This window comes from Pteropus medius, unplaced genomic scaffold, assembly GCF_902729225.1.
Source record: "Pteropus medius unplaced genomic scaffold, Ma_sr-lr_union100, whole genome shotgun sequence".
NCBI classification, from domain to species: domain Eukaryota; kingdom Metazoa; phylum Chordata; class Mammalia; order Chiroptera; family Pteropodidae; genus Pteropus; species Pteropus medius.
Genome location: NW_024356397.1, coordinates 1,036,575 through 1,056,888, shown reverse-complemented (window position 1 = coordinate 1,056,888; position 20,314 = coordinate 1,036,575). Strand labels below are relative to the sequence as shown.

Here is a 20,314-nt window from a genome sequence, read left to right as displayed (position 1 = left end):
CTTGGCCTTCATACTGCACCTGACCATCTGCTCCCATTGGGTCTCTTCAGACTTATTTTCTCTCTTAGACTTCTTTTCCACCTTCCCTTTCCTTCGCTCATCCCAATCCTCACCCAGACCACCTATCCCCGAAGCTTGAGTATTTTTCAGAAAGCCCTTCTTTTTCTGAGACCCTAAGGGTTGATTTCTGCCTGGAGAGGTGGGGGTGGGATGAGTGGAGATTTGGATGGAGGAGAGGGTCCTGACTCCAGTGAGGCACAGGGTCTAGCGCGGGACCATTCGAGGCATTGGCCGCCACCTTGTGGCAGATACTGAGAACTGCAGGGTTGGGGTCCCAGAGCTGAGAGCAGGACCTCTGTCTGGAAAGGGGGAAGAGGATGCCTGCAGGAGTGTGCATTATGAGGGTAGTGGGCCTCGGAATTCCTAATTGACATTGGAAGTTTCTTCAGGGAGTCTTTGTATTTCTAAATTACAGGGGAGTAGAAACCTGGAAGGAAAGCCAAGTAGCAAGACATTTCTAGATGGAGAGAGAAAATTGAAACTCCATCCTAAAGTCTGAAACCTACTATCCTAATTGTCTCTTCCCAAAAGAGTCCTAAAAGGGAAACAGCCTGAAACTAAAGCGGGAGTTGAGGTCTGACCTGCAGAAGAACTTCCCATTAAATCCAAGTATATTTAATGCCACCGTTTCTGACGGTTTCACAGCTTTTTAAAAGTCCCCACTCCCATACCTAGTGACTTGCCCCACCTTCTCTAGGTTCCCTGATCTTATGCTCAACTCACTGGGCCTATTCAGAAAAGCCCAGGGGCCTTAGCCTTTCCTACCCCAGCCTGTGTTGTTCCTATGACTAAGATGCCAATCTGAAAAGTCCCTTTTGTGGTCTAACTCAAGCCCTTCCTATAGCGCTGGAAATGGACAGAACCACCATATGGCTAGCAGAGCTGCAGAAGGAAAGGTGGCCTGTGGAAGGAACCTATAAAGGAAGGTTCTGAGGGAGGGCAGTTCTACCTCAGTTTCTCCTTCCTTCCTCCTCTCAGCTGCCCCATTGGATCCTTGGAGATGAAGGGGAAGGACTAGAGTGGTACATTTTACTGGAGAACTCTCTTGCTTGAGATTCAGGATTCATGGGTGTTGGGGGGCAGGATGAACCCCTAAATTCCAATCGTGGCCCTTGTTATTTTCTTCTGTACAGTGGGTCTGTAGGGAGAGAATAAAGGGGGGTATTTGTCTCCATCAACTTGAGTCCTCTGGTCTCACCTAGAGTCCTTTCAAAGACTTTTCCTTTCTCCGCACCCAAATAACAGTTCTTCAGAAGCCCTCCCAATGATATCTCCTTCTCCACCCCCCTGAGTCCAGTCCCCTTCCTTGGAGGGCTGAGAGTCATCGAATCTCCCCTGCCATTTTCCCTCTGCTTCCCCAGGCACTGCCTGGAGATCTTGGCCAGAAGCCCGGCTCTGCAGGCTCAGGGTGGGGGCTGTGCCCCGGCGCCCTCCCTCAGAGGTACCATTCCTCCCCTGCCTCATTTGCTGCCACTGACCTTACTGAGTTAAATTAAAAAGCAATGTTCTGTGTGCAGCTCCAGCCCCATGGAGCTTGACTCTGGGAAGACGAAGACAATTACCGGTCCCTCCGTCTCCCTCTCGTCTGGCTGCCTTATAATTTTTCCCCCCGCTGCCTGGTATGCAACATTTATGTTTTTAATAACATCAGAATGGTTTTGACCTTGGGAATTCATAGGAGAATGGGCACCGTGAGAGGCACCAGTGTGATTGGCATTTGTCTCAGTCCTTTGCAGGGAGGAGGCTGCATCTGGTGCTTCCTTGATACTGGGGAAGGTGTGTGTGTCGGGGGCTGTACCCAAAGATCTAGGGAGAAATCTCAAAAGCCAGAGTGGACAGGAGGCAGATGGGGAAAGGAAAAAAAAAGGGGAGGGGTGTCTTGTCTTTTCAGTTTTCCCCAAGAGGATGAAAATTGGAATAAGGTTTTTGAGAGGTTGAGATGATATTTTTTCCTCCTGTTTTATAAAGAAAGAGTCCTGGATGGGGGCATGGATGGTATGGAATCATGTGTGTGTGGGGGCTATTTAGAAGGGGTGGTGTGTGGCACACATGTATGTGTACACAGCCTATCAGCCTACGAATTTACACACACATCCCCCTACAATTGGCTTCATCCCTCCTCAGTTACTCTCACCCTCTGTTAGCTCTTTATCTCCAAGGAGAGAGGGAGAAGTGAGGGCTAGACAGAAGACTTGGGTCATGGAGGGCCAATAGTGGCAAGAAGGATCTGGAGGAGAAATAGATGGGTCAGCAGAGGGATGGGGAGAGGCAAGGAGCAGTGAAGGGCCTGGGAGAGAGGATCCCTGGGCAGCCCTTCTCCTCCATTTGTAAAGCGCTGTGCTGTGGTAGGAGGGACCAAGGTTAAAGTTGAGAAAGTGTTTGTTTGTAGCTTTGAGGAGCCTCTGAAAATACAGTGAAAATGCAAATTATAAATGAAGAGACATTCCTCTTGCAGTTCAGGAAGAAGAGAGGGACAGGGGCTGTGGGACTCTGAGGGGTAGACAGGTGTATGTGCTTAAAAAGAGGAGGTCATCTCTCTGCTCTGTGGTCAACAGTTTTATATGCACCAGTTATATATGTAAACATGGGGAAAGGTATAGCTTTGACATTGATTTTATTTATTTATTTATTTATTTATTTATTTATGGTAAGGCACCCTTTGGTTGACCTCACAGATTGCAAGGACCTTGTCAGCTTACAATCCCTTATCTTTTTAATTTTTTACACCTGCAGCACCTACAACATCTGGTCTTCCTAGGTGGTCTCCCATCCAAGTATTAACCAGGCCGGACCCTGCTTAGCTTCCAAGATCAGACGGGCTCGGGCTTGTTCAGGGTGGCATGGCCATAGACTCGGCATTGATTTTTTAAACCAAGGATTGTGAGCTGGTTTTCCATTGGGGCTTGTAAAGTATGCTTTTCTTTCAGGAACATCAGCCAGGACAATGGGAAGAAGCCTGTACTGAGAATGGAGAAAACTTGGGTTCTAGTTCTGGCTCCAGTTATCAGCTAGGACGCTATGAAACGTCACCTCTTTCTATGAGCTTGAGTGTCATTTGCTGTACAACTGTGAAGGAAAAGCCACAGGGCCTTTCTGTGCCAGCAGCCCCAGAGCTGAGGGACCAGAATGGAAGGAGGCCGGGGTGGATGACGGTATTTCAGGGTCCTAAGAGCCTGAGAAGGGATGCCCAAATGGAGAGGGCTGCAAGAGCATTTATTGAATTCAGAAATTCACGGTTTCTTGCTGAAACAACACTCCCCAAGCCTGTGCAGCACAGCCCCATCTTTGACAGTACCTAGGGCCGAGGTCTGGGTTCTGCAGGGAGCACTGTTCTCTGCCGCCCTCCTGTGGCCGCCGAGTCCTTCGCAGGTCGCTGCAGAGAAGGTTCCACCTAAGTCTGCGTCCTTCGCCCCCTGGTGGAAATTTGGTATATTACAAGAAGTGATCTTTCAAACCGCATCTTTTTTTCTCCAACAATTCTCTAGTTTCTGGAGGCATTCACAACCTCTTTAAGGCTAGGATGGTCTTCCTGAGATTTAATCCTCCATACTATTGCCTGAAGTTTTGAGTTCTACTTTTGGGGATGTGCGGTGGAGACAAAGGGCTGAGACTAAGATATTGAGCAGAGAGGGCAATTTTTCTTCCTCCTTGGGTTCCACCTACAGCCCCAGCTTCCTAGGGTCGCCCGGAGTTTCAAAGAAAGACGTCAGGGTCTAGTGACACTCCTGGAGAAAATGGGTCTGAAGCAGACCAGGTATTACACGACTTCCGTGAATTTGCACCTGAGCTCAGTCCGTCAGCGTCAGCCGGGAGATGGATTGGCAGAAGCCAGGTGGCAAGAGACAGGGATGATGGAGGGAGATGGCATGTATGACAGATGCTGACAAGACTCTTTATTTGCTAGCTCTGGAATCCCCTCCCACCCACCATGCTGCCCTTGGCCCTCCCCTTCTAGTTCTCAGTGCTTTTTAGTAACTGTCTTTGGGGAGGAACCCAGGTAGCCAGGCTGCATTGGGGTGGGCAAGGGAGGGAGGGTCACCAGGTAGATAGGTGATGGAGGTGGAGTGGTTGGAATGACTGGGATTTGGAGCTGGAATATATTAATCACCGGGGTGCTTGCTTGGAAGGCTTGGAAGGGAAACTGTTCAGAGGGCAGATACTGGATTGCTGCGGGTGGATAAGTGGGGGGAATGGGGAGGCATATTTAAAAGAAATGAGTTCCACTGACTTAGGCACTAATTATTGGAGAAATGGTGAAATACGAGCCAATAATTTAATTGAGAGCTTCCTATGTACAAGGAAGGGTTATAGGTGCTATGAGGGGAATAGAGGGGCATGCATATTTCTGTTCCCCTTTCTGTGTTTTAAAACCTGCCGCTTCTCCTCCCTGGACTTGTTGCTCCTCATGTGCCTGTCTGAGGGGTGCAAGGAACTGCTTGGCAATTCTTCATCAGGGATGCTGGGACAAAGCTCCCAGGGACATTTCTGTTCTTCACATGCCTCCCACTCTCCTGCCACCAGCAAAGCACTGCCAGTCAGCCTCCCACCTCTCCTCATTCATTTTTTCTTACAATGCACAAGACATGGATACCTGGGTAAGAGAGGGGGCCCTCGACTGCCCTCCCAGAATATCTAGTGGCTCCCAGTGGAGAAACTGGGGCTGGGGGAGAGGTAAAGCACACGACCCTGAGACTGGTAGCAGGCAGGGAGGGGACCAGCATTTGGAGTCATGGAGAATGTTCGGTGAGGAGAATGCTGCAGTCGGACCCCGCGCTGCATCCTAATCAGCGCTGCGGAGGCTGCGCCGCCGTATGGCCGTCAATCTTCCACACAAAGGGCCACCCGCCCAGTCCCCGTTGGAAGCCCGCCGCGCCAGCCCACCCCTCATAACTGCAGGGCAGTGCAAAGAGGCAGTGAAGGGGGGAGACAGACACAGAGACAGGGCCAGAAATACCCAGTAAATTCAAGCCAAGACTGACAAAGCGGGACCAATAATGCAGAGTGAGGCACAGCACCCTGGAGATGAAAAGAGACTGAGACACAGAGTGAACAGAGACATTCACAGAGTGGAATGGGAGAGACAGAAGAGAGACAGACCCAGAAACAGGAGAGAGGAAAGAGAGAGGAGCATCTGGAGAGCAGAGAGAAAGATTGAAGACAGACACAAAGACAGAGCCAGAGGCTAGAAATAGCAGAGACAGACACAGACTCAGATGTGAGTTGGAACCAGGCTCAGGAAGAAACCAAAAGCCCTGAACCCAGAACCAAAGGCAGAGCAACCCGGGACCAGGGCTGAGAACATACTGAGACAAATGTGCAGAGACAGAGGGAGAGGGAGATAGAGAATGGAAGAGAGGAAATGGAAACCAGAGGATTGGAGGGTAGGAGGAGGCAGTGAGAAGGGCCAGGTAGAGGTTGTAGAGGGTGGGATGAAGGCTCTGGGTCAAGGGCTCTGCTGGCCTCTCAGGAGCTGGGACTTGGGTAGGAGGAGAGGCTCATAAATGTGTGTGTGTGTGTGTGTGTGTGTGTGTGTGTGTGTGTGTGTAGGGGGAGCAGGAACACAGCAATTCCAAGCTCCATCCAAAATGTCAGTCATCTGGTGCTGAACTAGACTTCTACGCACACTCCCCATGCAGTGACTGCTCTGAGCAATGGAGGTGGAGGGCGGGAGAGAGAACAGAAAAAAGATGGAAATTAGAGAAAGACTGAGATGGGAAAAGAAATGGCAGAGCCCCAACTAAAATCGGAGTGAGAGAAAGTGATATTGAAAAAGGGAGAAGAGAAATCAACAGAAGACAAAGACAGGTGGAAAAACAAATATGATGGAGACTTATTTGCAAATGAAAGACAGGGAGAGGGTGGGAGCCTCTATCTGCAGGAGAGAGAGAGGGACATAGAGAGAAAGCTGGTTGTTAAGACTAAGGGGAAGGTATAGGTGGGGGGGCAGGCAGGGCACTTATCTCCCAAGAGGTTGGGCTGGGAGGAAACAACCCTGTGGTGAGTTGGGGAGGCAGTCAACAAATGAATTTTTAGGGCAGTCTTGCTTTTTTTTTTTTTAAATACAAAGAACCTATTCCAATGCATGCCATCTTCTTCAAAGTAGCACTGTTGGGTGACGCTGGTATAGCCAGGGTCATTCCTGGCATTCCTCTCTGGGGATTGCCTTTAGAGACCGTAGCACAGCTCTGAGCATCATCACCAGAGGCACATTTTTATCCTTTAGGGTGGATCTAATTTTTGAAAACAGCCAAATTTTCTCCTGGAGAATAAGGTGAAGACTCAGCTCAGAAGCAATGTTTCCAGTTAGGAACAATGTGAATATGGGAGGACACTGTGGAAGGTGTACCCCATCCAAAGTGGCTCTGAAAGGTTATTTTGAATGAGATATTTCCAGGATGTAACAGGAGAACTTTCTAGTGACTGCTTGAGGCCTTGTTTCATTTTTCCACCTGTTAAAACCAGGTAGTAGTGCTCCCATGAGCATTCACAGCCTTGCCTCAAGGGGTGAGGCCTGGCATTTGACAGAAATACTTGACTAAGTGGTCTTGCCCTTGGGGAGTTTACAGTCCTCCTCCCCACCAAGATAACATGCAAAGTAACCTGGTGACAGCTCACCACAACACAGATCAACAAGTGCAAATGACTTGGGCAAACTCGGAATCAGAGCCAGTTAGTTCATCAGGGAAGGCTGCCTGGAGGAGGGGAGTTATAAGTAGGGTATGCAAGGAGAAATGCAACACAGCATGGAACAGAGTCAGAGAAGAGGAAAAGTATCTCTCTGACAGCTCTGAGGCAGGATGAACAAACCACAATCCAGCCAGCTTTGCTGGCCTGGAATGAAGAGCTGGTTGGGGAACCATCATGAAGCAGAATGGAGGACAAATTTTGAAGGCCGCGCTGGGCGATTTGAATTTGCTACCAGAGGAATTGGGGCCTGCTGGAGGGTACACTGACAAGTGTCAGGCAGTGATGCATGCATGCATGCACAATTGTCTGGAGAAGTGTGTATGCAAGTTTGCATGACTTCCGTGTATGTGTGGGTGAGGAGAAGCATGTACATCCAGGTGGCTTTGTGCCACTTGGCTTTGCGTTCCAGGCTCTTGTCTTTCCATGTGTGTATGTGACCGGCATGTCACTATAAGTGCATTTGTTCATTTATGTTTCTATGTGGTCATGTGTGAATGTTATCTCCATTGCTTTTTGTCTATCTGGCTACATGCGGTGGAGGGCAGAGTGTGTGTGCATGCATGTGTGTTGTGTATATGTGTGTGCGCGTGTATGAAGGAAGAATGGGGCCAGCGGGGAGTCCTGGCTGCCCAAGCATCACCGTCTGTCTCTCCCCCTCCACTAGCTCCATCTGCCCTCGCTGAGGTTGTGACAAGAAGGCAAACAGCAAAACGGCAAACTGCTGCGCCCAGAGAGACCAGAACACTGTAAGTCACACGCAGACTCCCCCTGCGGGGGAGAAAGAGGCATGAGCAGCCAGAGGGACCCACCAACAGACAGACAGAGTCCTGCGCACACGGGCCGCTTTGGGGACGCGGTCCCAGGAGCAGGTGCACTCACATGCACATACGCTCTCAGGAACACACAGGCCTAGTAGGCACAGGACACGTATCCTCGCTCATGACCTTCTCTCCGCGCCCCCTTAAGAGCCCTGCGGCCCTGCCTTCTATCACCTCCAAACGCCTGCCATGTTTTGGGGCGATGGGGCTGCGGGTCACCATTCGGACCTCGGCGCCAATCGCCGGATGTCTAATTGCTCCTCGGCCCGTGTACGGGTCTGCGCGCGCGCGTGCGTGCGTGTGTGTGTGTGTGCGTGTGTGTGTGTGTGTGTCGGGGTGGGGGATGCCCCCTCCTTCACTCCTTCCCTAGTCCCGCCACCTCCCGCCCCCCTTCCGGCCCGCGGCAGTTTCCGAAATCGCCCGGCGGCCGAGAATTCATTAGCAGGGGGCGGATGTAAACGCAGCGCGGTGGAACGTTTTAATTAGGCCTGAACAATAAACAAGCTAAACGAGGCGCGCACGGCTCCCTGGCGGGCCCTCAGCATCCTCCGCGCGGCGCGGACTCATTACGGCTGCAGCCAATTTCATGCGGGCGCCGGGCGCGGGCTGGGCCGGGGAGGGCGGGGGCGCGCTCGGGGGCTGCGGGGCGCCGAACAGGGGCGTCCGGGGCGAGGGCAGCGCAACCGCGGGCGGCGCGGCTGGGCCGGAGCCCGCCTCGCCGGGGTCGCCGCTCCCCTGTTTTCCACCATCCATCTGCCTTTCTCAGTGTCCTTGAGATGAAGGTCTCCCCGCACACCAGACGGCCGGGGCGAGCGTCTGGCTTTCTTTTTTTTCGGGCCGCTCTCGCTTCCTCCTTCGCTTTCCCCTCCCCTTACTCCCTCTCGCGCTGCGGCGGACTCCCCCTCTCCCTCTCCGCGCTCTGCCTCTAAAACCCTCGCGTCCTCGTTTTGCCGCAGTCTACATATCTCTTGCACAGGGTCGCTCCTCCCGCCCTCCCGCTTTTCACACTTTCGCCTGGACGTTGGCTTTTCTTTCTGTGCCGCAGTCATCACGGTCCCCTTAGCGTCGTAGACTCCTCGGCGTGGCGGCCTTTCCGCTCCGTCTGCACGCGCCTGGGCCTCCCCCTCCACGCTCTCCTTCAGCTCTCCCGCCGTCTGCCTGCGGCTGCCGCAGCCCCCCGGTCGCCCTCTCGCTCTGCTTCTGTCGGGGTTCTTTCTCTGACTGGCCCTGTACCTCACCATGTAGCTTCTAACCTGGGCTCACTTGTAAAATGTGGGAAATAATTGTAGGTGCTTCAAGGAACTTGTGAGAATTAGCGCCGTGATTACCGATGTAACGACATACTTGGCACGTGGTATGTACTCAACATATATTAGCTCATATTATTATTATTCGCCCTTCCACAGTCTGCCCTCCTGTCTTCTCAGCTTGGAATTAAAAATTTTTTTTTTTTTGAGGGGAGAAGAACCAAGTTATAAACTTTATAGGACAAAACCAATTGAATATCAGGAATTTCATATGGTTCAATCTAATACTCTAAGCTTTGAGCACAGGAAATGCCTGTGAGTGTGGACAAGAAGAGAGGATGGAAATCGAATTGAACCGCAGAACACCGGAAACCATGTGGACTGAGCACATTCACACCCAGGAAGTGTGGAAGCATGCCCGAAGTCCAGCCTGGATTAGGCCCGCAGCAGCAGCCGCACCCTCTGTAGATGCAGTCATGGGACTGTGTCCACTAGGAGGCTGCAGTGAGTCTGGGAGTCCAGCTCCCCCAGTATTCCCGCCCCTTGAGGCTTATGTTCACCCCCTCGCCTCAAGGGGTCCTGAATTCCTAAAGGAAAGCAGTACTGCACTGGAGATCAATTCCCCCCAGCTGCCTGTCTTCTTGACACTAAATCTTACAGGGCGAAGTGTGGGCTCAGAATTCTAACCCTGCTTGGGTTTCTTTCTCAGTTCCCTCCACTCTGCTGGAAAATAGAATCAGTGAGTTACACACTCGACTGGTAGAGTGAGGGGAGATCCAGAGGGTGGAGCACAGGCCCTGCCCTGCCCTGCCCTGCGGGAGTTCCTAGACTGATAGTAAGATGAGGCTGTTATCCAAGACCCAGAGGCACAGCACTGGACACTCCTTCAGCAAATGTTTGTGAGTTGAGGTGGTCAAGAGCAACTGGACCAAGACCATGACTCTAATGATGGGTGACTGGAAATGATCAAAGGAGGGAAGATAGAGGAAGACAGAGGAAGTCCATAGGCTTCCTGGAAGACAAGGAGAATGGTATTCATTTAGTTAGGAGGAGCAGTAAAACTAAGAGAGCTCTCAGTAACTGCGTTATCTCGGGGTAGGGAATGTGAACCTTGGAGGCAGATGAGGAAGAAATGTGTAGGTGTGCATGTGTATGCATCGAGGAATGTGTGTTGGGGAGGCAGAGGGATGGAAGGGGCGAGGTTTGGGAGGTCAGGTTTCCTGGAGGAAGTAGGCAGAGAGCTTGGACTGTGATGTCCTAGAGGGCCAGCCCTCCAGGGGTGGGGTGTAATGGGGCGGCAGTGGTGGTGGGGATGTGGGACAGCAATATAAAATGTCCCATGTTGTAGTTCTATTGTGATCCTGGGCTGGGTGTGCAAGATGCTGGAAAGCTAGGCTGACTTCCTTGGCCTTGATGTGCCCTCAGAGGGTGTGAGGATGAATGATCCTGGACTTCAAGGGCTACTGAGTGAGCCATGGCTGGGTGAAGAAAGCTGTTCAGACTGAAATGTGAGAAACAGGCCTCTGGGGGTCAGTAAAGAGGGGAAGACAGGGATTGGGATGGGGACCAGTAATGGGAAGACTGAAGGCTTTGAAACCTTTATCCTGGCTTTCCCCTTTATTTACCCCTTTCACGGGTTGAATTATTGCATTTTAAAGCTTCAAAATTTTTCAGTAAATTATTTGTTTTAGCCTATCTTCACAGGGTAAGATATCACTTTCCCATTTTACATATGAGGCCTAGGCTAACTTGCCAGAGTTCTGGGCAGAACATCCTGAAAAAGGCACCAGAAGGCAGGTCTTTTGCTCTCTGGAGAGTGATATCTCCCTCACACAACTAGGCCCCAAGCCTGGTTGCTTTCCAGGGCAGAACCTGTAGGAGTTAGCACCAGAATGCAGTAATTCGATTCCTTGTTCTGCCACTTATCAGCTCCGTGACCTGAAGCAAGTTACTTAGCCTCTCTGTGCCTTAGTTTCATTATCTATAAAACGGCAATACCAATACCAGCTTCTGTGACTTGTTATTGAGGATAAAGTGAGATTTATGCAAAAGAACTGTGTACAGTTGTAAAGATTTATAAATTTCTGTGTATTAGGCATTTTAAATCATCCTCATCTGTGGTATCTTCTCAGCTTATTTTCTCCATACCTGCTGAGCACATCGGCCTCCTGCCTCCCAAGCCCTTTGCATCCATCCTCCATCCTCTAAAACTGGCATTTACTTCCCTCCAGTTTTGCTTTATACTCTCAACCTCTATTCCCACTCTCCCTCCCATAGGTCCCTCAGCACTTGAAGGATTAGGCTACAATGTTTTAACTTACAGGCATTTTTTGGCTCTTCCTGGATTTCTTGTTTGGTGGGTATCTCTTCTCACATGTGGAGAGCAGAGTTCTGTCTTTTCTCTTTGGACCCTTTCCCCCCTCTCCCCCTCCCCAGGATCTGGTTCACAGAGTGAGTCCAAAGAATGGACACTGAGAAGTGCAGAGAGGTTGAGATAAAACAGGAGAGGGAGGGCTTGGGGCATACGACTCCAGGCTAGGCGTCTGCATGTGGCGCTCTTACTGACAAGCTGTGTAATCTTTCTGCAGCACGTTTGCCGTGACCTGGGGAGGGAAATAGTCATCTCCCTCCTGGAACTAAGGGTTAGAGGGCAATTATTTTCCTAATGTTCAGAGAGACTGTATTTTGCCCCATAATGTGGGAGACATCATGTGGAGATCAATCCCACGTGAAAAGAAATAATCAAGAAATAGTCAATAGGGCTTTTCTATTTCTGTGTGTGTGTGTGTGTGTGTGTGTGTGTGCATGCGCGCGTGCTTCTCTTCTCATTTGTTCTAGCATTTACCAGCCCTAACTCTAAGGAAATCCTTTCCAAAGTGTATTCTAAATTCCTTTTGCTGAAGTTAAGCCCACTTCTTTAGTGGAGGTATTTTCTGAAGTCCAGGATATGGTTCAATGTCTTTCATAAAAGATGTGCGTATGTGGGAGAGGGGAAAGGTAAAGGGTAGCACATGGAGAAGAAACGTAATTACCTAGCTCCTGGATTTAATTACACGTAAAACCTGGACATTCTGAACGTTATTAAACTCCTAAGTATTCATGGGGGTGGGATGGACCTGGTAGGTTTTTCTCCCTGATCTTTGCAGGGCTTCTCTGGAGAGTTCCCTCTCCATCCTCCCAGCCCATCTCAGCCTTTGGCTACACATCATTTCTCCAGGCTACAGGTGGCGCTATAAATCAGCTCTCCCAGAAAGGAGGCTATCACCTGTTTAGTTCCCGTGTCCCACTGGCTCTTTATTTTCCCCCCAAACCCCTGGTTCCTTCTCACCAAACCCAAATGCTCTCCTCCAACATCACTGTTTTTGATAATCCACTTAGCTGTTTTGGAGGGAGGGGCTTGTTTTGCAGGGAGCTCCCTCTCCTTCTAAGTGGCTTGGTAATTACAAACAGAGAAAGCCTGGTCCATGAGTTTAGTCTTTCCCCAGCTCCCTGACTTGGTGGAGGGAGCCAGGAGCTAGGGGATTTAAAGTGCAATTTCCTGTACCTTTTTCATTTCCTGCTGGGGGTTGTGGAGAGCAATAAGCAAGGTGGGTGGCAAGGGCCAGCATAACTGGGCCAGTGGGGGATGGGCTGGGGGAAGCATCCCTCCATACACCCTTCTGACATCTCCCCTTTCTTAGGGTCTCAAAATGAGTTTCTTGGGGATGAGGCACTTGATAAATCAGTACCTGGCACTCCTTCCAATCCCCCTCTTACCTTCCCGAGGTAAAGAAACTGAGTAGAGAGTACTAGGAGACATTCAGGTCCAATTATTATAATAAAAGATGAGGGGATGGGAAGGAATCTTGGAAATCCTTTAGATCCTCTCAGGCTAGAGACCAGGAAGGACACTGAGGCCTTGGGGAGGGCATAACCTGCCCAAGGTCACATATCTAGTGGTGGGCTGGTGTGGCTGGGATTGTTGTTCATTGCTCTTTCCTCAGTCAGAGTGGGCTGTGAGTCAGTGATGTGTCTGCCTGTGTGCGGGGGTGGTGGTGGTAGAGATGGGAGGAGGTGGGTTAAGGGGTAGGAGGGTGTGGAGAGCTGTCTGTGGACAGCTAGGGTCCAGGACCTGAAATATTTACCCTTGGGTGGGTCTTGTAGAAGAGCACAGGAAAGTCCAACCTTGGGGAAGGCTTTGTTAGTTGGTCCAGGAAACAGATGTGTGGATAAAAAGGAGAGGGAGTCACTGTGGCCCTTGGAAACGATTAGCCCCACTTCTCTTCTTACCCTCCCCACAGTCAGAGGTGGATGGGGTGGTGGAGGGGGCACAGTAGAGGACAAAAGATCCAATTATTGAGTGAGTGGATTAATTGATTAATTGTCCAAAAGGTTCCAATGCTCCTCCAACAATGACATCCCCTCCCCCTCGACCCCGGTCAGGCATGGCCTCGGTTGGCCCGGATTATTAATTAGGACTTGAAGTCATTTAACGATGATTTCATTATCGACGTGCTGTCTGTCTCGGGCTCAGCTCGGTTGCCAGGGCGACTCTGATCGATTGCCTTCCGGTCTTCAGTCTCCTTCACGTCAGCCGACTATTGACTCTTCGGAGCCTGGCTGTTGGCGAGCACTTCCTAGCGTCCCCTTTTGGTACTGCAGAGCTTCCCAGTTACCAGTTTTGCGTGACCCCGCCAAGGAATTAGAACTGTCTTGGGAGTTCTTCAGCTGGCCTGGAGCCTGGACTGCCCAACCTTGGTCCCTATTCCAGATATACTGACCTATCCAGCTGTTGCCAGGGCCCCAGGGAATTGTGCCCTCTTTTTCTCTGGTTTGTGAAGTCTCTCTGATCCTCTGGTGGCCACCCACCCAAACCCCTTTGTGATGGATGTAGGAAGAGGTAAAGGACCTCAGTTGTTGCCTTGCAGCCTCTGAATTTAACTCTGGGAGGCCCAAATCAGCTGTGATAAGGTTCTTCTTGCTTCCCAAGAGACACCTTGGGTTCTAACAATAACATCTGGCCTCTGGGACCTTAAATGTGGCTGGCAGGGAAGGGAGAGGGGAGAACAATTCCTATTTAGATTGCTTCAGTTAACGTTCTTAGGGTCTTCCCTGGCCTTGAGGGTTGCCAGGGGAGCTAGTCTTTACAAATCTCAGCTGCTTGCTCAGCCTCAAGATCACCTTGGGGAAAAAAGGCCGGGTCCAGCTTGCCATACTATCTTAGATCTTCAGAAACTAGCCTGCTTACTCTACCACTGGTCCCTTAAAATCTAGATTCACACACATACACTGGTCTCAGGATCTCTATTCTATCCCTCGGTTTACCCTTCTGTGGGTTGGTGTGTATTTTTGTAGGGGCCTATTAGTGGAAAGTTGCTTGAAGGCATTGATCATGACTTCTCAGAAGGTGTCTGACTCCAAAGTAACAGACAGTCACTAGTTTCTTATTTTGCTCATATTCGGCATGCTACTTATTTAGCTCTCACACACAGACATCTTCCTAGTCCTTACCTCTTCTCCCTCTTCTTCAGGTGATCTCTAACCAAAGTCTGTCCCCCGACACTTCCTCCAGAACTTCCCTCCCTGGCTTGCCTGCCTACCTTTATTCTTTTTTCTTCTTTGCCCCACTCCGCCCCGAATTGGTTGTGCCAGGCTGCATTCGCTCTGAAAAATTTAGGGCTGAGATTCAGGCATTCTTTTAATTTCAGCATTTTGGGGGACAGAGTAGGGGAGGCAGGCTGGGTTTTCACATCCATGTAGTAGTTTCTGAAGATCCCCCAGGTTGGCACTGGGAAAGAGTGTGGGGGCAGCTACGGCAGCCGCTTCACACTATCAGCTTTCTGGGCACATCCACTACAGAGCAGCACCTGAGAGGAGAACAGCCACAGCAGCGAGCCGAGTGAGATTGAAGAGGATCATAAAGAAAATATATATCCCCCTCCCCGGCCTCGCTCCCCTCCTCCTGCTCTACACTTGCCTCCTTCTCTCTCTCTTTGTCTTGCTCCCTCCCCCCTCCTCACTGCATCCCTGTTTTCTTTGTTCCTTCTTTGCCTCCTTCACCTTCATCTCTGTCAGGCAAATATGTCTGTCTGTGGGTCTATCCGTCTGTCTTTCTGACTCCAGATATTTTTTTTTGGTTTGAGTTTTTCTAGAACTATATCTGCCATCAGCTCCCCTCTCTCCCTCCCTCCTTCCTTCCCTCCCTCAGTCTCTGAGCGTCTCATACCATCACATCTTTATGAGTTTCACCATGTGTGCCTTTTAGTCTCTCCATCCCATCTCCTCCTATCTATCTCCTTTTCCTGCCTCCCCTGTCACTGTTCCCATCTCTTGTCCTCCCTTTCATCTCTCTTTTTTGCCTCTCTTATCTCTGTCTCTTTCAGCCTCTTCCCTGTCTGGTTCACACCCCTGCTAGCCTCTCATTGTCCCTCCTCCTATCCCTCAAGGTTCAGATACCTCATGTGAAATCACCTGGATGGGCTCCAACTGTCAGGTCCCCCTATTTTTGTACCTCCTCCTCCAAGAGAGATTTATGGCTTCAACTCTGCATCCTCTGCATTCCCCCCAGCCCTGGACCAGTTCTTTTCAGTACCTGGTGATTATCTGGGGCCCTGGCATCTCCCCTGTCTCCCACCCCCTACCCAGCAGGCAGTGAATAGCACAGGAAGAGAGGGGAAGGGATTGCTCTTGGGACCAGATGCAAGGGCATGGAGACCCTCCCCCTGCTCCCGCCCTTCTTTCCCTCAAGCAGATGCACATCTGGGAAAATCCCAGCTTGAGGCAAGGGAAGACAGCCTAGGACTGTTGGAACAGACATAAATCAAACACCCAGATGCCCCTCCCCTACTGCTCTGTCATTACAGCCATCTTTCCAACTGCTGCCTGTCTCCTTTGCCTCTAGGAATTTTGGCTCCGCAGTCTTGGCTGGGGCCACTCATCCACTTGAAACAAAGGAGGTGTTCAATTAGTGCTTCATGCCTAATGGTGACACCTTAGGGCAGGGTCGATGTGATTTTTATGTTTTCCTCAGTTTCCTCTTTCTGAGATCTAGAGCAGTTCTTTCTGCTTCAATTTCAATGCTCTGCCTTAGTATAGTTAGTATAGACTACTTTTTCAGGGTCCTGCCTTTACCCTTCTTTTCCTCTCTTTCCCATCTCCACTCTAGTCGTGTGTGCACCTAATTTAGGGTTTAGAGGAATAGTGGCACTATAAAGTAAAGGCCATGGTGCCCCTTTTTCTTGAGACCGAAGGCTTCTCGAGCTGATCACTTGTCCATTCAGCCCCCAGTCTTTCAGTAGGCCCCACCTCCTCCATCTCTGATGGTTCACAGTCTTGCCTTTGAAGATTAACGTGCTGGGATGGAGGAGGAACTTTCCTCTGGTCACTGTTTTAGGTTCTCGGGAGCCCTACTTTTTGAATGTCTAGAACAGGAAGCTCTCTAGGCAAGGACTATATCTTTTTCATCTCTATTTCCTCCAGCGCAATGCATATTCAGTTAGAATATACTATGAACGCTGAATGACTATCTCAGGAAACCCCTTGTGATGAAGTTTAAACTGGTTCCTTTTTAGTTTTATCTTTGGCGTACTGGGAATTGTGGGTGAGGGGGGCAGGATAGGTGGTGGTAGCAGAGGAACTTAAAAAGAGTATTCTGGAGAGACTGGCAAGTGCTTCTATCTTTGTTTAAAGGGCTCTTGAGTGGAGATTCTTTAGCTGGATCTGGGACTGGCTCCCAAATCGCCACAAGGAGGACCCCGCCCCCTCCGCAGACTCTCCTCCAGCCAATCCGGACTCTGGAAATCGGGTTTACTTCTAGATCCACATCCTGCTGCTAGTCCCAGCTTAGCTCCTTTTAAGCCCCTCCTCACCCAGGCAGGGCCTCCCACTTGCCTTCCACCGCCCACCTCCAGCTCTCCTCGTGGATTCTGCGCTAAACCTTCTGGTTCACAGTTTCCCACCCCTTCCCCAAAGGCCCGCCTCTTCGGGGCCCCGCCTCCCCTTGGTTCCACCTCCCCTTGGTTCCCTCTCCTTCGGCCCCGCCTGCTTGGGGGACGGACCTGCTCCCTGGTGCTGGTTGGCCAAGCCTCTTACCTGCCCCTGGGTTTGACTTGCATTTTTCTTCTCAGGTCTTTCTCCTCTGAGTTAGAAAAGATCATGGATAAGTGACTTCTCGTGGTTACAGACTTGTAGGACAACAGAGCCAGAGAGGAAGGCTGGGCCCGGAGTGCTGCTGGCACTAGAAGTCCTGTGGGGTTTGAGCAGAGGGTATTCCACAGGTCCAGGGCAGAACTTTGTATTGGAGGGTGCAGGCCAGAGGCCTTGCGAGCTTGGGGAGGGCTGGTAGGTTGCTAAGGCCAGAGTGATTTGGAGGCCTACACTCCATTCTCTCCATAACCAGAAAAATCCTCAGCAGAGCTGGTCCTAGAAAATTATGACTTAGGGGAAGTTATTCCTGGGCTCCTCTCTTCCGTGGTCCTACCCTCCTCTCCGCCATGCCCTCTGTCCAGGCTTGCTTTGTTCATCTTTGTCTTTCCCACAGGGCCTAACACATAGTATGGTTAGACATGTTCTTTTAATGAATGAAGATTCTTCCACCTGGGTCTGATGCCTCCTTCATGGTTGCCACCCTTTCTCACTTGAGATTCGAAAGTATCTTATCTTCTTAAGGAGGGCATTGATGTGGATTTTGCAGAAAATGAGCTCCAGTTCCATAAGGTGGTCCATGATCATGAGAGAGGATTTGAGGGTCTTCTTCCTAGATGCTCAGGGATCTAGATATGTATTTTTACAGTTGCTGAAGGTAGTCTCCCTGCCTTTAAAAAAAAAAAAGAAAACCTCATTAAAAAAAGCTGCGGTTGGGGATTATAGGCCAGGTCAGGCTGTAGGAAGAAAGATTACAAAATTCCATTTGTGGGTGTGGCTGCCTAGTGGTCTTTAAAACATTGTATGAAGGGTTGTCTGAGGTCCCAAGTATATTGTAAATGAGCCAGTGCTAAATAAACCTCGAAACTTGATGGCTTTGTTCTCTTTTGGAATCTATCAATTTTATGTATATCATAGGCATATTATTGATTGATAAAAGCTTGGAGGAGAAGCCTGAAATAAGACGGGCTTCCTCGGTCTCCTAGAGGCAGTTTGCTGCTATCACTAAACAAGTTGCAACTCTTTAATTTCTAAGGCCGTTGGAGTCTTCATCTGTTTTCCCCCTTACCCCTACCCCCCACACTTTGGGCAGTACCCCAGTATCAGAAGCTCAGACAACACTTATCCATACATGGCACCTATTTTGCTGATTATATGTGGCAAATGTTTATTTATAGGTTCTTTCTCTTGTTCTCCAGCAGCTCTTGGACAACATCGCTCTTATCAATTGAAATGTGATGTGTGCTTCCAGAAGGCAGACTCATTTCAACCTTAGTTTAAACAAAATAATTTCCTTTAAAAAGTATATTCTAAATTAACAAAAATAATTTTGGGGTTATGTTCTTTTGATTTATCTTTGTCTCTTTTTTTTCTTTTACTATTGAAGAAATCAGGAGGCAGATTGGGTTTTTGAAAGAACCAGGGAACAGGAATAAAGAATATCTCCTCAAAATCATGGTGCTGGAGGCTCTTCAATGTAGATTATGATGTATGAGGTAGGGGTGAGGCAGATGGGTTTTGGTGGATAAGTCATATTGATCTACATTTGGATAAGAATTCAGGACTTTGAGGCATGATACAACTTTCATATGACGCAGATGATCTGGTATCTTTCCTAAAACAAAATAAAAAACAAAACAAAACTAATTTTTCAAGGGAGATGGTGGAGGTGTGGAACAGGTACCTAGGGCTATGGGAGGAACCAAGCAAAGCCTGGTGAGAGGACAGAGAGAGAGGTAGCCAACTACTTACATGGGAGGACAGAAGAACACATTAAAGATGTGAAGGGAGGTATCCAGAGTGATAGCTGGCATTTCCTAAGCCACTTTGCGTGTAGTACGTTATTGTGGGTGTTGGGAGGAGGTACATGGAAGAAGAGACCACAAGGCTCTGACCACTCACGGCTGTTCATCTAAAAGTGGAGACCGGATATAGAGATAGAAGGGACCACCGGGTGGAAAATAAAGTAGACAGACTACTCTTTTCTCCTGAAGACTTTTATTAGGAGTTCTGGGCTGATAGGATGCAGGGATGAGAAAAAGGGAGTAGAGAATCCCAGGGGGTAGAAGGAGAGAAGAAATTGAGTTTCACTGTTGACATCAATGTATTATGTCATTTTCTAATCCCTTAATTTCACACCTTTCCTGGATTTTTCCACCTTTCATTGTAATTTCTGTTAGGAAAATCTGATTTTGATTCTTCCTGATAGCCCATCTAGTTTCTGAAGAGCTCTAGAAGCAGAAGTGTCTGTTTCTGCTTTCTGATTTGTCAAATTAATAATCTTGTTTTGATGTGATGGAAATGTTAATAATTTCAAAATCTGAATTCTAACTGAAATTAAATCTGCGAATGTGTTAAATCAGGAATGAGGAATGTTAGATTTAGCTCTAATTGTCTTCTCAGAAGTTATCCCAGAGGAACTAAGAAAAGCTGCCTTCTTCACAACCATTCCAGAATGATACTAGATGGTATGGAGTACGTGTAGCTTCTAGAGAAGCTCTGGATATCTGATTGTTTACCCAAATAATGGTGTAATGATACTAATGTAGTGTTTGCATGTGGTATGGACTCCATAAATATTGAAAGAAGGAAGCAAAAATGTTTTGCTCCAAATCTACATGGATTTTGGTCTACATTTGGGTGGATGGATTTTGTCTACATCATTTTGGCACAGTTAGTCTGTAGTGTTTTAGTCTACATTGATTGGGTTTTCACCGACTTGGAATTTAGCCTCTAACAGACTGGGATGGGATTCGAGAGGTGTAGTGTTGGAATGGTGCGGCAGGTAGATGAGTTGGAAGAGGTTGCTATTTCTTCTCGGTCTAATGAGCAGACAGTTTAGGGGCTGCCATAGCTTTCAAGTTCAAGTCTTGGTCGCAGCTAGTAATATTTACTTGCAGAATTACGGTTTCTGGCTTCAGTGAGAGAATATGCAGCAACTTCTACCTTAAGGATTTTATTTTCAAAAAAGAGACAAAGTATCCTCTCAAATAACATTTAAATAATACAAAGTAAGATCATAGTTGGGGGGAAGATGCCTGGTAAACTGTCAGTTTGGTGAGATGGCTCTTGGAAGACTCCTGGGAGAAAGCTTGAATATTTATTTTCTTCGGTATAAGCTGAATTTGGTTACTTCAGCTTTCTCTCCAGCCTTTCGGGGAAGCTATCCGAGCTTCACTTCTCTTTCCCCAGGGGAGAAGTAACACACTTATTACTACTAAAATGGTTTCTCTCTTTTCCTTTTCTGTGTAGACCCAAGACTGAAAATTTTTATTATTATTATATTTTAGTACCTAGATCTATATTCGTATCTGAAGCAAATATTTAATTGGATCTGTATAGCTGGGCAAATGTGATTTACTGGTTCAGAGTATGGTAGAG

At 48.9% G+C, this 20,314-nt stretch overlaps 1 long non-coding RNA gene and 1 pseudogene across 2 annotated transcripts in view; one reads left to right on the top strand and one right to left on the bottom strand.

The window, feature by feature from the left end:
- The window catches only part of LOC120602159 (uncharacterized), a 118,933-nt gene that overhangs the window by 8,090 nt on the left and 90,529 nt on the right, over positions 1 to 20,314 (top strand). For both annotated transcript variants that reach the window (XR_005652645.1, XR_005652646.1), the window contains exon 2: positions 7,412 to 7,493. This is a non-coding gene — a long non-coding RNA (uncharacterized LOC120602159). The remainder of the gene's footprint in view (positions 1 to 7,411; positions 7,494 to 20,314) is intronic.
- On the bottom strand, positions 2,794 to 2,912 carry LOC120602264 (uncharacterized; annotated as a pseudogene).